The sequence below is a fragment of the Micromys minutus genome (assembly GCF_963924665.1).
Source record: "Micromys minutus genome assembly, chromosome: 8".
Taxonomy (NCBI): Eukaryota; Metazoa; Chordata; class Mammalia; order Rodentia; family Muridae; genus Micromys; species Micromys minutus.
The window spans coordinates 23,031,663-23,046,297 of NC_137977.1; the positions used below are offsets into that span (position 1 = coordinate 23,031,663).

At 42.2% G+C, this 14,635-nt stretch overlaps 1 long non-coding RNA gene across 1 annotated transcript; it reads left to right on the plus strand.

Annotated features, from left to right (window-relative positions):
- The first annotated feature begins 10,489 nt into the window (after window positions 1-10,489).
- LOC308423151 lies at window positions 10,490-14,330 on the plus strand. Its single transcript, XR_013975093.1, has 5 exons — window positions 10,490-10,564; window positions 11,550-11,582; window positions 12,472-12,545; window positions 13,211-13,273; window positions 14,035-14,330. It is a non-coding gene; the product is annotated as an uncharacterized lncRNA (long non-coding RNA).
- Window positions 14,331-14,635: the final 305 nt, after the last annotated feature.

Sequence of the window (14,635 nt, forward strand, 5' to 3'; positions counted from 1 at the left end):
GCCCCAGCCCCAGCTCCTTTAGGTCTTTTCTCAAATGCTACTTTCCCAGGACAGCCTTTTCTTGTTTTATTTTAAAATATATTTACTTTTTATTTTATGATAGGTCTTCTGTCTGGACATTATGTGTGTGCCTGTTGACCTCAAAGGTCAGAAGATGGTACAGGACCCTTGAAACTGCTTGTCAGATAATCATGCGGTGCTGGGAACTGAAGTAGAGACCTCTGCAAGAGCAATGAATAATCTCAGGCACTGAACCATCTCTCTGGCCCTAGAGTAGCTGTTCTTGATCCTTTCCTGTCCTTTAAAACTACATTTTAGGTAGTCTGGTGTGTGCATGTAGGCATAGGAATGGCAAAGTGCACTTGTGGAGTCAAAGGACAACTATGGAGGTTAGTTTTCTCTGTCAACGGTGTGTGAGCCCTTTACCCATTGTGCCCATCTCACTGGCTCTTTCTCCATCTTTACTTTTTAATATTTATGTATGTATGTATGTATGTATGTATGTATGTATGTATTATGTACAGAGTTCTGTCTGCATGTTTGCCTGCAGGCCAGAAAGGGGCACTAGATCCCATTATAGATGGTTGTGAACCACCATGTAGTTGCTGGAAATTGAACTCAGGACCTCTGGAAGAGCAGTTAGTGCTCTTAACCACTGAGCCATCTCTCCAGCCCCTCACCCCAATTCCCCTCTTAAATTGCAACATTCATGTCTTCTTGTCCTATTCTTTAGTTTACTTTTTATTCTTAGCTCTTATAATTACATAACATAAAATATAAAGAGATAAGAAATGTGTTTTATGTGTATGTTATTTTTGTTCGCACACATACACTAACTAGAATGAAAGCTTCGCAAAGGCAAGAATTTGTATTTTCACTGATGTTTATCATTGATCTCTTCCTAGTATATGGAATAGTGTTTATAGTATGTTTTCTAGTTCTCATATAATATATCATATCTCATATTATGATAGGGCATGGTTACAATATCTTTAAATTCATTTCGAGGCAATTCAGACAGACTAAGACTCACTAACTTTGGCATTATGGTGATGCAGGCAGTAGCTGAAGCAAATAGCTCATGAGTTTGAGGCCTCCCAGAGACACAGTAAGACGCTATCTCAAAACACACACACACACACACACACACACACACACACAAAGACCTGCCTTTACTGCTTGTAGGCTAATTATGGTCTATTGTCTATTGGTATGTAAACTTCCTCAGCATTACTCACCCATAAAATGAGACTAATACAAATTCTCCTATTGTAGGGTACTTGTAGTGAACAAATAAGTGTGGCAGCATTTAAGAAAAATCTAGGCCTGGGAATGTGGAGTATTTAATCTAGTGTTATGGTTTGTATATGCTTGGCCAAGGGAGTGGTATTATTTAGAGGTGTGGCCTTGTTGGAGTAGGTGTGTCATGTAAGTGTGGGTTTTAAGACCCTATCCTAACCCCCTGGAAATCAGTCTTTCACTAGCAACCTTCAGATGAAGATATAGAACTCTCAGCTTCTCCTGTACCATGCTTACCTGGATGCTGCCATGTTCTTACCTTGATGATACTGGGCTGAGCCTCTGAACCTGTAAGCCAGCTCCAATTAAATGTTGTCCTTTATAAATTTTGCTTTGGTCATGGTGTCTGTTCACAGCAGTAAAACCCTAACTACGACACCTTAGCATGAATGGAGTACTCAGTTTGATCACCAGTAATACACAAAACTAAATATTGTGGTGCACAACTGTGATCCCAGCACACATGCACACACACACACTCAGAAGGCAAAGGCAGAAGGAGCAGAAGTTTGAGGTCATCCTCAATTATGTAGTGAGTTCATTCATGGTCAGACTGAGTTAGAGACTTTGCCTCCCATAATTAATTAATTAATTAATAAAGGAGGGGCTAAAGAGATGGCTTTGTGGTTAAAAGCATTGACTGCTAATTGACTTGATTTGGTTCCTGCTGCCCATATGGAGACTCACGATCATCCGTTACTCTAGTTCCAGAGGATCTACCGCTCTCTTCTGGCTTCCAGGGGCACTACATGCACGTGGAACACAAACATACACACAGGCAACTAACCATGCACATAAAATAAAAATAATACACAAGGAAAAACCTAACCAGGTGTAATGGAACAATCCTGTAATCCTAGAACAAGGCACAAGTGTGAGAAACACAAACTTAAGGCCAGTCTAACCACATGATAAAATCTGTTTTGGGGCTTTTCGTTTGCTTCCTTCGTTTGTTTGTTTGAGAAAGAGAGGGAAAAGTAGGGGGTAGGGAGATAGTTCAGTCACTGACATGCTTGTCTTGAAAGGATAAGAACCTGTGCTTGATCCTCAAAATTCACATAAAAACACAGAGTAAGGTGAATCTGAAAGCCAGTGTAGCCTACTTACTGACCAGTGAGAGAAGAAAGAAAAAGAAAAGTGGATGTGGCTGGAAATATACCCCCAGTGCATTAAGAAATTTGTCACCAAGCCTAAAGAATTGATTTTAATTCCTGGGATCCATATGGTAGAAGAGAGCTAATTCCTACAAATTGTCTTCTGACCATACAAACACCATGGCGCACGTGCGCGCACACCACACACACACACACACACACACACACACACACACACACACACACACACACACTAAAGAGAGCTAGATAGGTAGATATACAAAAACAAAGTTTAAAGGTAGATGCTGCCTCCAGAGAGTGACAAAAACTTGCTTGCACCAGCAAACACATACTCACAAAAGAGAACAGAAACAAAATCATCTTGATTGTCAACTTGAGAGTACTTAGAATCCCCATGGAAACACACCTAAATGAAAATGTTTCCAGAAAGGCTTAACTAAAAAGGAAAACTCCACCCTAATGTGAGCTATGGTCAATCTGTGGGCTAGGGTCCCAGACTAAAGCATTCATCTCTCTTGGTTTTCAGTACAGTTGAAGTGTAACCAGTTGCCTTATGATTTCTACACCATGATAGACTGAACCCTTAAACTGTAAGCCAAACTAAACTAAACCAAACTAAACTCTTCCTTACCATAGCAACAAGAAAAATAATACACATGATAAACACATTTCTGAAATGTGTTACAAAAGCCCAGGTCTAGGCTAAGCTCTATAAAGAAAAGAGTCTAAGAATGTGTACTGCATTTTCCTTACCCATTAGTTTATGGCTAATTCCATTTACTAGCTATTGAGAACAGTGCAGCAATAAGCATGGACTCATAAGGCTCTCTATGATTTGCTGATTTACTATAGAATTCCTCAGGCTTATGTTCCAGGAGTGATACAGCAGGCTCATGTAGTAGATCTATTTTTACATTTTTGGGGAACCTTCCATACTAGATTCCACAGTGCTGAATCACAATCCACCAACATTTGTTGTACTTTTTCTTGCTTTCTGTCTCAAAACCATTTTAATTTGCATTTTCCTGATAACTAAGGTTGTTAAATATTTTCTCAAATATTTATTGGCCATTTACATTTCCTCTTTTAAGAGTTGCCATGGGGGGTGGTGGCTGAAGAGTTGCCTCAGCAGTTAAGAGCATTTGTAGCAGGAACAGCGGGGGGCCACGTCTATGTAAGTGCTGGGGGCCTTGAAGCCCAAAGTATCTCCTACAGGAGGATGTAATTGAGGACTGTCTGAGAGAGCAAGGATTGCTGGTGCAGACCATGCCAACGAATCAGGTTCTGCTGTTTAGAAAAGATGCCTTCTTGGGACCAATGGAGCATGGGTGGAGAGTATTAAAGGAGCTGCAGCAGTGCTCAGACAAGCTTATTGCAGCTTTTCTCACCTGCTCCCAGAGTCTGTGTCATCGACTCTGCGCTACCTCATTCCCAACACCTAAAGACAAGTAGGGTCCAGCAGCAAGTAGCCCAGGGCACAGGCAACAAGCATTATCTGCTCTTCCAGAGGCCCTGAGTTCAATTCCCAGCAGCCACATCATGCTGGCTCACAACCATCTGTAATGGGATCCGATGCCCTCTTCTGGTTTCTGAAGACAGCAACAGTGTAAATAAATATATATTTTTTAAATGTCATTTTGATTCATCGGCCCATTTGTTGACTGTATGATTTGAGGTTTTGGTGATTGTTTTTTACTATTCTTAATAGATTCTAGATATTAATTAGATATATAGTTAGCAAATATTCCCTCCCATTCATCAAGCTGTGTCTTTGCTGACAGTTGTCGCCTTCATTGTGCAATGGCTTTTTAATTTCATCCTATTTGTTAGTCCTGGAAATTTTGTATTGCTGAAATCTTCTTTAGAAGCCCTCCTATGCATATCTGTGTCTTGAAACATTTGGCCTGTTTTCTTCAGACAGCGCCAAAGTACCAGGTTTCCTGTTAAGTCGTTGATCCATTTTGAACTGATGATCACACAGGAACCTGTTAGGTTAATGTGAGAGCAATTACAATACACATGCACACACACAAACACACACACACACATTTACACACATACTTTACTTTTTTTTTTTTTCAAATTTAGAGTCAATGTCTCACTAAGTTGCCTAGGCTAGTCTGGAATTTAATGTATAAGCCAGGCAAGCTTTGAACTCCTGATTCTCCTGCCTCAGCCTCTGGAGTAATTGGTGTTATAGGTATTTTCCAACAGAACAACCTTGTATTTATTTATTTATTTGTTTGTTTGTTTGTTTGTTTGTTTGTATTTGTTTTGGGATAGGGTCTCATTTAGTTCCAGTTGGCCTCAAACTATATAGCTAAGGATGACCTTGAACCTAATGTTTTTGCTTCCATCTCCCAAGTACTAGAATTAAAGGCAGGCACCATGAGGTCAGCTCCAGTGTGTGGCTCATCTTACTTAGTACGTTCTGCCCCACTCTGTCAGCAGCACTACATCCCCAGCCCATATTTACTCACTTTTACAAATATCATTAATTTGTTCTGTCCTGTATGAGAATGAGCATGTATTTACACATGCATGGGCACACATGTACCATTTAAAACATGTGAAAGTCTGTTTCTATCGTATGACAGATCAAACTCTGGTCATCAGGCAAGCACTTTTACCCACCACGCAGTCTCATATAGCTTTTAATTGTGAAATCCAATGGTAAGATAGAGAAAAGAACTGACAAACGGGCATTTGATCCATTTATCAACACTAAATGAGGTTACTGCTCCTCTGCGTGAGCACATGGATTTTAACGTGTGTTTGCTCATATGTGCAGGTGCATACGTGTGAGAAGAAATCAAAGGACAGCTTTGGGTATTGTTCTTCCTCAGGAGCTGTCCACTTTTTTGTTTGAGACAAAGTCTCTCACTGGCCTGAGACCTGATGATTAGTCTAAAGTGGCTGGTCTGAAAACCATCTCTTCTGGGATTATAAGAGCTTGCCACAACTGGCTGGTGGCATCTCCATTGTCCCACAGGATTTACTTTACTGCCTGATCTGCCTTCCCCACCCAGACTCTTAATTTTATTGGTTTTTCAAGACAAGTTTTCTCTGTGTAGCCCTGGCTGTCCTGGAACTTACTCTGTAGACCAAGCTGACCCCAAACTCACAGAGATCTGCCTGTCTCTGCCTCCTGAATGGTGGAATTAAAGGTGTGTGATACCACACCTTGCTCAGATTCATATTTTTTAAATTAAAAAGAAAATTAAGTTGTACATAAGAGGCCACTAGTACTCTGTAGGCTGAGACAAAAAGATGGCTGTGAGTCTGGGTCCAGCCTGAGCTACACAATGAATTCCTGGAACACCTGCGCTTCAGAGTGACTAACCCCACCCTCATCCCTGTTTCAATTAGACTATTTTTAAAAAGGAGGTTTTGTTTTGCTGTTTCCTTAAGAGATTGTGCATCCTGGTACATTGTGTAGGATAGCTCCAAATCTGGGCTCAAGCAATCCCCCTGGCTCATGCCTGGAACTGTACATGCTGCCATGCTCAGATACTATTTCTAATTTATAGGTGAGGGAACTGAGGCCCAGAGGTCACTTATCTCAGAGTCAAACTACTAATCTGTGAGTAGTCAGAATCAAACCTGTATCTGCCTCCAGACCAGGGGACTAGGCTATGTCACACAAGGCCTTATATTTTCTTACCTGTTTCCTAATAAACATACCAGGCCTCTGGCCATTTTTGAATCCCTGTTTACTGTGTGGTAATATATCAGAATCAGAAAGGAACAAATATATCCCTGCCAGCTTCCCAGTGACCAAATCTAAATCTACTATCCCTGAGGTCCACCTTCAGGCTGTAACTCTACAACAGCAAGGACACCATTTTTCCACTCACCCCTCCCGGTGCCTAGCACAGGGCCTGATGCATGTCAAATGAATAATGAAGTCAGAAACCGACGGAAACAATCTGTAATGAGCTCAAGAGTGAAGCTGGGATAAATATTCCAAAAGGGCAGCATTTAGTTTGAGGAAAAAGCAAAGCAAAGGGGAGATAGTCAGGAATGGAATGAGAGGGTGCAAGATAAGAGAACTCAGCACAAACATCCAAGATGAAAATAGCTTCCCAGCACTGTCCTCTTAAAATTACTTTCTATATTGGAACCTAAGTGACAAGCGAGATCGCCTCTGTAATTTCCCATGTGTTCAGCTTAATGAATTTCCGGCAAATGGTTTCAGGACTAGAGGGCCAATTTGGACAGTGTGGGGGTGGGGTGTCGAGAAAATGAGGGGTATGAAAATAGCCTAACAAATTAAGTCTAGCAAGCAAATGAAGGGGTGATGGGAGGCATGTGAAGGGGGAGCCAAGTCCCGCAGCTTGCTTAATTGTGTTCTCTTACATGCAACAGAAAGAGCCCAAAGTCCTAGGCTGCCTTGTGACATTTTGCATTTTGTCTTATTTTATTTGTTCTTTAAGACGTGATTTCTCTGTGTAACAAGTGTTGGTTGGCTGTCCTGGACTTCGTAGACCAGGCTGGCCTTGAATTCACAGAGATCTGCCTGCTTCTGCCTGGGATCAAAGCTGCCTTGTGACTATTATTAGCACCCAACTGTCTTTTTATTTAAAGAGCTATATTTGTTTATATAGAGTTCATTGCCATAATAATTTAATTTTAAACGTTGGAGAGAGTAAAGAGATACTGGCTTTTTAAATCATGGTTTGTACGTAGTAGGTACATCAAACATGTTGAATGGAGCCATCCTAAGAAGTTGAGTTAGGGAGTGGAAGAATGGGATCAAATGGAACTCTTCCAGTCTGTTACGCTGTTGGACCACATGCTTTGTGTTTCCCCAGAGACTGAGGAAGAAACGCTGAAAAGCAGCAGGACACACAGGAAAACGTCCTTTTTAGTCCTTAATATTGGAAACAAAACAAAACAAAACACATTAGCAGGAGTGCAGGTTTCTCCAGTTCCCAAGTAGTCTTTCTTTTTTCAACTTTACTTTTACACGTATGGGCTTTTTGACTTTGTGTCTGTGTATCACTCACACGTCTTGTGACCTCAAAGGCCAGAAGAGAGCAGTGGTTCCCCTTAGACTGTAGCTGAGCTGCCATGTGGGTGCTGAGAATGTAACCAGATCTATGGGTTCAAGACCAGCCTGGTCTACATAGGGAATTACAGGACAGCCAGGGCTACACAAAGAAAGCTTGTCTTGAGAAACAAAAACAAAGGAAGGAAGGAAGGAAGGAAGGAAGGAAGGAAGGAAAGAAGGAAGGAAAGAAGGAAGAAAGGAAAGAAGGAAGGAAGGAAGGAAAGAAGGAAGGAAGAGGGCTGGAGAAATGCTGAACAGTTAGTAACTCTTCCTGCCCTTCTAGAGGACCTGAGTTCTAGTCCAAGCACCCTTTAATCAAAGCACTCAGGAGAAAGAGACCAGTCGATCTTTATCACATCAAGATGAATGTTGCAAACACACCTGCTCTCCAAAGCAGCCATACCATTTTCCATAGCTACCAGAAGCTCAGGAGGGTTTTAATTTCTCTGCATTTTTGACAATCTAACTCTGCATTTGAGAAATAATGAGAGTAACACAGAACCTCTATTTAACTCGAGTAGCTTTTTTTTTATTTACTAGCTAGTGTAATACAGAGATGAAAAAAGAGTCTCCTGCAAACATTTAGGGTGAGTAAGAGAGAATCAGCCATCTCCCTGAATGCCAGCTGCTAAAACCTGTAAGTGTAATAGATAATATTCTCTACTAGACTGTCGGCATTGGGCAAACAGGAATCTCTATCTCTCTGACTTTATCTGCATCTGTTGAATGGTTAACTGAATAAATTATTTTTTAAACTTTTCTACTGATGGTCCCTCTTTAGGTAGAAGAGAAAAAGAGTAGTCTGGATGACAAAGGGGGCCAAGGAAGAAGTAAGGATGAGTGGGTAGAGAGAAGAGAGTGGGAGATGAGGAAGAAGCAAGAAGCCCAGGTCTCTCTAGGCTGGACTTCCGTTCTATGGGCCGTCATCCTTCGCTTCCACCCACATTGTTGGTCTGGATATGTTCCTTCTTGGGCTACAGAATTGAGTTCATGGCCCAGCTGAGCTACATAGCAAGGTCTCAAAGATCTGGCATTTAATTCTCAGCACTGTGAAAAAGAGAAATGTTTCTTCTTTATTTTATTATTATTCCTACAGTCTTGTCTTTGAAGATAGAAGAGACAAAAATTAAAGAAAAATATTGGTAATACATATAATAAAAAAACCCTACATATACATAAATCAACCATTTTCAGACTTAAAAAGATGTATCTTGTTTGATTGATTTTATTTTGTTGAGTCAGGGATTTTCTGTGTGGCCCTGTCTGTCCTGGAACTGCAGACCAGGCTGCTTGAACTCAGATCTATCCACTCCTGCGTGCTGGGATTAAAGAAGTGCACCACCACCAGTTGGCTGGGTATGCTTTTTAAAAGGCAGACTATGAGGAATTTTTTTTTACTATGAAAATAAATCATAATCCAGATTTTCCTCTGTAGGACCCTAAATGGCCCATCCCTAAAACGAAGTTGACTACCTTTCTACTATGACATTAGAACAGGACTGTTCTAATAGCTGTTCTTTCTTTTACACAATTCTTGCCTTCTGCTTCTACCTAGACTATGTTGTGAATACAATGAACACCAGGTGATTGGTCTCTTTCTCCCCAGAGACCCTCACATCTCTGCTATGTTCAATTACTTCCCGCCTCCTCTTGAAGTCACTCATACACCTGTGCACACACACTCTACTCTCCCTTTTTCTTATGAACTCTGCAGGTAGTCCTGCCTTCTCTACTTCGTGGGTTTGGAAGGAAGATAGCAAAATATATTACGCACTTCCTCTTTTAGCAGAACTCTGCAGGACAATTACCCAGCCAATCTGTCAGGTTTAACAGGTCTCATAATCCTCCTTTTACGAATGCACTGTGATTGCTGGATGCTGCATTGATTATGACAGAGCCCCTGCCCTCCAGGCCATGTAACCTTTTAAATTACTGCATTTACGTAAGCCTTTCCCTAGACAAGTCAATCAGACCTGGGGAGGAGGACTGGGGATTGCTATTTCTCCAGTAGTTTTTTGGCTCCATAGCCTAGGGTCTCGTCAGAATCAATTTGGAGCACCGTGTGATTTCTAAAGGGTATGCTAGGGCTGTGATGAACAGGACACCCCCTCCCCTTCACTTTGAAAGAACTGAGGAAATAGATAATAAACGGTGTTGGCAGATGCCAAGGACAGTGGCTGATTCCAGGAGGCTTGCCTGACCATTATTGACAGGTGTAATAATCAACATCAGCTTCTCGCTAGGAAAGGACGATAGGTTGGGAGCCAAAAAGCAAAATTTGAAGGAGTTACTATGTAGATTCAGGAATTACTATCGGTGGGCCTCGCTCCTCTGGGCCCTGGCCAACATCACCAATTTTTCACCAGGATAGAAGCATAATCACAACAGGGTAAAGGCAACGTTAATGTTCAAAAGAAATCCTGGTAACAGCGAGATGTGTATTCAGACGAAGGATATGGCCTTCTTTAGCTGACAGTGCCACTGGAGCAGCCCAAATCTGGCAGAGAAAGCCAATTTTAGCTGCTGCCACTCAGTTAAGGATTTCAATGAAGGACATCAAGGATGTGGTCAGCAGGGTTAGACTACAGCACTGACCAGCCTAATCTAATGAACATCTAGGAAAGATCCAGAGCACATGACCAAGCTACTTGCATGTGTGGGAGTCCCATTAACCAACTAACAACGCAGATGATGAAAGCCAGAGAGATCTGCACTAGAAGGCATATAAAGCATGGGCTAGACCTGCAGAAACCGTTACCGCTAGCACTAGTCAGGCAGTCGGTCTGGCTCCCGTTAGGACACAAGGGCCTTTGAATAGTAGCTGCAAACCCAGGGCTCATATATTTAAGGAACCGGAGGGAAGCTCAGGGAACAGCCTTTGAGACTAACCAATTCTCAAATCCAAGTCAGTTCAAATGGGGATCTCCCAGTCCTGCCTCCATGCCTCCTGTGTTCCTAGCCCCGCCTTTCTTGGGCGGGACTCATCGCCCCGCCCTGCAACCGCCCCAGGGCGGGGCTCCCGCCGGCTCCCGTCTGCCCTTTCCACCGCAGCCTCTGCCGAGGCGGCTGTGTCCTCCGGAGCTCCGAGCACGTGCAGGTGAGTGAGGTCCCAAGGACCAAGGGATCTGGAGGTTTTACTTGCCCAGGCGAGAAGCGGGGTGAGGTTTCTGCCTGGGCAGAGAAATAAACGGGTTTGTTTTCTATAACCCCCGGCGTTGGAGGTCATCTTGAACGGACTAGCCCAAGAGTCGCAGCCAGTGAGGTGCGTCTCTATCGGGACAGGGGTTTCCTGGAATCTGGCTCGGCTCAGTTTAGCATTTCTGGAGCCCCGGACAGGAACCGAGAAAGGTTTGTGAGGAGGAACAGGTTTCGGCGGAGAACCTGATCTGTTTCAGCCCACAACCTCAAGGGACTTTTAGACCTAAGCAACGAGGCCTCGCTTCGTTTACCAGTTACTTTAATTGGTTGAAATTGGTTACATGTGCGGTTTGGGCTTGGTTAACATGTCCTTAGATTTCTTAAGTTTGGCTTTTTGAGATGTAGGACTCGAGAAGTGTAGAATGGCTAGTTTTGGAGGCACTCTTCTCTCTCTCTCTTTTTTTTTTTTAAGATTTATAATACATAAAAAGTACACTGTAACTGTCTTCAGACACACCAGAAGAAGGCATCAGATCTCATTACAGATGGTTGTGAGCCACCATGTGGGGGCTGGGACTTGAACTTAGGACTTCTAAAGGAGCAGTCATTGCTCTTAACCGCTGTGCCATCTCTCCAGCCTTGGAGGCAGTCTTAATGCCTTAGCTTCCTACATGTAGGGATCAGTCACCAGGTCAGTGCACTGTGGTCCAGTCTACCTTATGTATGGGGGTACTGTTGATGGCTTTTCTACAAATGAGAGCTCCAGGTAGTGGACTTGGTTAATGGAATGGTTATTTGGGAGTAGAGCTCCCAAAGCTTAGCTGTTTCTCTCCTATGATTTCTTTGACTCAGCTCAATAATGTGAAGGGAGTTTAAGGGCCATAGATTTTTTTTTTTTAATTGCACAGGTGTTGACTCTAATATGGGATGTTTTGCTTTCATAGTGCCCAGCTGCCATTGAGGAGATGCCTGCCCTGGTAAGTACACTTAAGCTAATTACCTTTTGCCCCAGCTGTAGGCAGCTACCTAGGTTTCCTTGTACCTAGGCAAGTGTTACACTGCTGGGAGAACAGCAGCCAATAGCTGGTTGGCATTCTGGGCCTGGTTCATGCCAACTCTGTTGTTAACTATACCAGGATGTCAGCATAGTTGCTTACCTGGGAAGAAAGAAGTAAGGTCGTCAGGAAGAAACCAAAAATCCTACATGAATCACAAGCTGGAGATGGAACTGAGTAAAAGCCAGTGAGGGATTATAAATAGAAAAAAAGACAAGGTTTAGTTCCTGTGAAGTGAATGGGCCTGAGAGGAGTTATTGGACTGCACTTGAATTAAAAACTTATTGCTCTTCCACAATAATAGCTAAACTGTGATCCCCTTTGGTGAGCTCCCTGCTGGGACTATTGAGTCTGGTGTTGTGTGCGGGGGTCCGTTCAGATAGTCCAAGCAACCTAGATGCCCAATCTCAAACGTTACTAGTATTTTGCTCTCTTATCAATAAATTTGGTCTCAGGGAAGATGTGGGCAGGAAGTCATCAGAAAGAAGCTCCTATTAATTCACCTCTTGAAGGACTGAGCCTTGAATGCCTTCTGTAGGATTTGGGAGATTTTAAGTGTTATAAAGTGTTAGATGGTTACATAAGTAGGTTTATGTAAATGGTTTTCAGAGTAGTGGGGATCAGAGGGTGGTAGCTTGAAGGCAACATTTAGTAGGATATGGATTCTGTGTGTGGAAGGGAGTTAGGGACAACCTGTAAGAGTCACCATTTCTCTTTCAAATGTGTGAGACCCAGGGAAGGACTGAGCAAGAATGTAGTGCATTATTGAGGTGCTATAAGTTGCTAAAGCTTGCTTGTGTGTGGTTTTTAGGATGATTTGAAGGTAGAGCAGTCTTCGCCAGGCTAGAAGAAGTGATGATCCACAAAAGGGAGCAAGGTTCTCAGGTAAGATGTGTATTGTACTGCTTCCTCTGCCAGGCCTGTGGACTACTTAGTGCACAGAAAACACAGGAAACAAGTTAACTCATGGCAGCTACTGTATGTAGAATTCTGGTATTTTTGTTTGAAAGTAGCATTTCTGCCATCCCAACTAAGGAATGATTTATAGGAATATTATTTGTCTTAGAAGACAAAATGTGTCTTGTTTCTGTTAACTGCTAAGAGGTTAAGCTTATTCCCTGCCAAATGGCAGACTGAGATTAAAGCTGATGGCCTAGAAAGTACTTCTGTGCTTTCTGTATTCATGTCTGCTCCCTGGGGTGGTTCTGGGATACATGAGATGGGAAAGGGAAGAAGCAGTCCAGCAGTTGTCAGCTATCCAGGCTGTGTGGTGCCTGTGATTGTGTTACACTGTTGGAAGAGTAAATGCTGTTTTATTAAGGCTTGGCTCTGAGCACCGTTTTGGTGTCCAGTGCTGAGTACCTTTAGGCAGTGTATTGCATCCCTGAGAGTGGAATGATTCCTTGTGGAGTTGTTCCTGGTCTAGGTGCAAACAATATTCATGTTAAAAGGGGACTAGGACATAGCTGTGTGTGTAGGACACTTGCCTCACATGTACTAAGCCCTATACCTTACTGACAGCATGTTACTTTTTCCTCCTTAAATTCTAGATCTGAAGGAGATCTCCCTCCATCAGGACTTCAGGTTTCTGACAACACCGTGTTTTGAGTAATGTATGTGGTCTCTGTAATGTAGAGGTTCTTCAGTTCAGATGCTTTAGAGGATTACAGAACTGATGTAATTCCAGAGAATGCTAGTGAAGTCCAGTTACACTTCGGCAGATGAGACAGTGAAGGAGCTCACCCATTGCCTCTGAGTTACATCTCCAGCTATAATTTTTAGAGGGACTAGATGATGTCTGTGTACTACATAGAGCTGGCTACTTGCTAATTAAAAAGTGGTTTTTCAGATATCTTTTTGGATGGTAGGCATCTTAGGACAGCTAAGAATGTTCCAGAAAGTTATTGCTTTTTAAAAGCAAAAGTTTATAAAGTTCCTATAATGGCCAGATAGTAGGTATTAATACTGTCTTCGGTTTTGCAACTATGTTGCTTCTGTGTGTGAAAGCAATGTATCAGCAAGTGAACATGGTTATATTCTAATAAAACAACTGGTGAACATGGACATTGGAATTTCATTGGCAATTTCAGAGTCAACATTCCCAAATGCTTGAAAGCTTAAAATTTTCTCAAGGGACATTGATGAAGAGATACCAGAATAGGATTAATAACATCTCTGATTTTTGAAATCTATGTCTTGAGGCTTGAACAGCATTAGTCACAGTATCAAAGTGTATCCTCACACTTTACATATGGTTCTCCTGGGTCAGCCTTCTAAGTACTAGAGTCATGAACCGTTCCCCCAAGCTTTTATTGATTGGTGTTCCTTATTGCAAAAGAATAAGGAACAGATCATCCTTATTTCTTATCCCTAGGTTTGTATGGCTTCCATCATGGTGGTTCCCTCTGTAGTGAGCCTACAGCGAAATTTAAACTTGGCCATCACGTCTGGCAGATCCTGCAGCCAGTCTCCTGAGTCATAGGATTACAGATGCTACATCTGGTTGATCAAAGTTTTGGAGACAGTCTTGTGTAACCAATTAGTAATTGTAATCAATTAGTAAATTGGGATTTACTAATTGATAAGTTGTTAGTCACTACTTATTCTAGTTGTCCTTTAGGTCCTGGTAAATTCAAGTTGAATCATTAAAGCATTTAAAACAACTTACAATGTTTTATTTTTATTTATTTTGTGTGTGTGGGGGTAGACTGTTCATCAGTTAAAAGGCCTGGCTGCTCTTCAGAGAACCTAGAGTTCAATACCAAACACCCACAGGGTTGTTCACAACCATCTTTAACTTCAGACCCAGAGGATCTGATGGCTTCTGTGTTTACATAGAACCCATTCACATGAGAACAAAAGGCTTTATAATTTATAGTTATATTAGCATGAGCTTTTGCTTGCATGTATCTGTCCTCTTGGTTCCTGGTGCCTGAGAGGTTAAGAGATGCCCTAGAACTGAAAATGAATGGGAT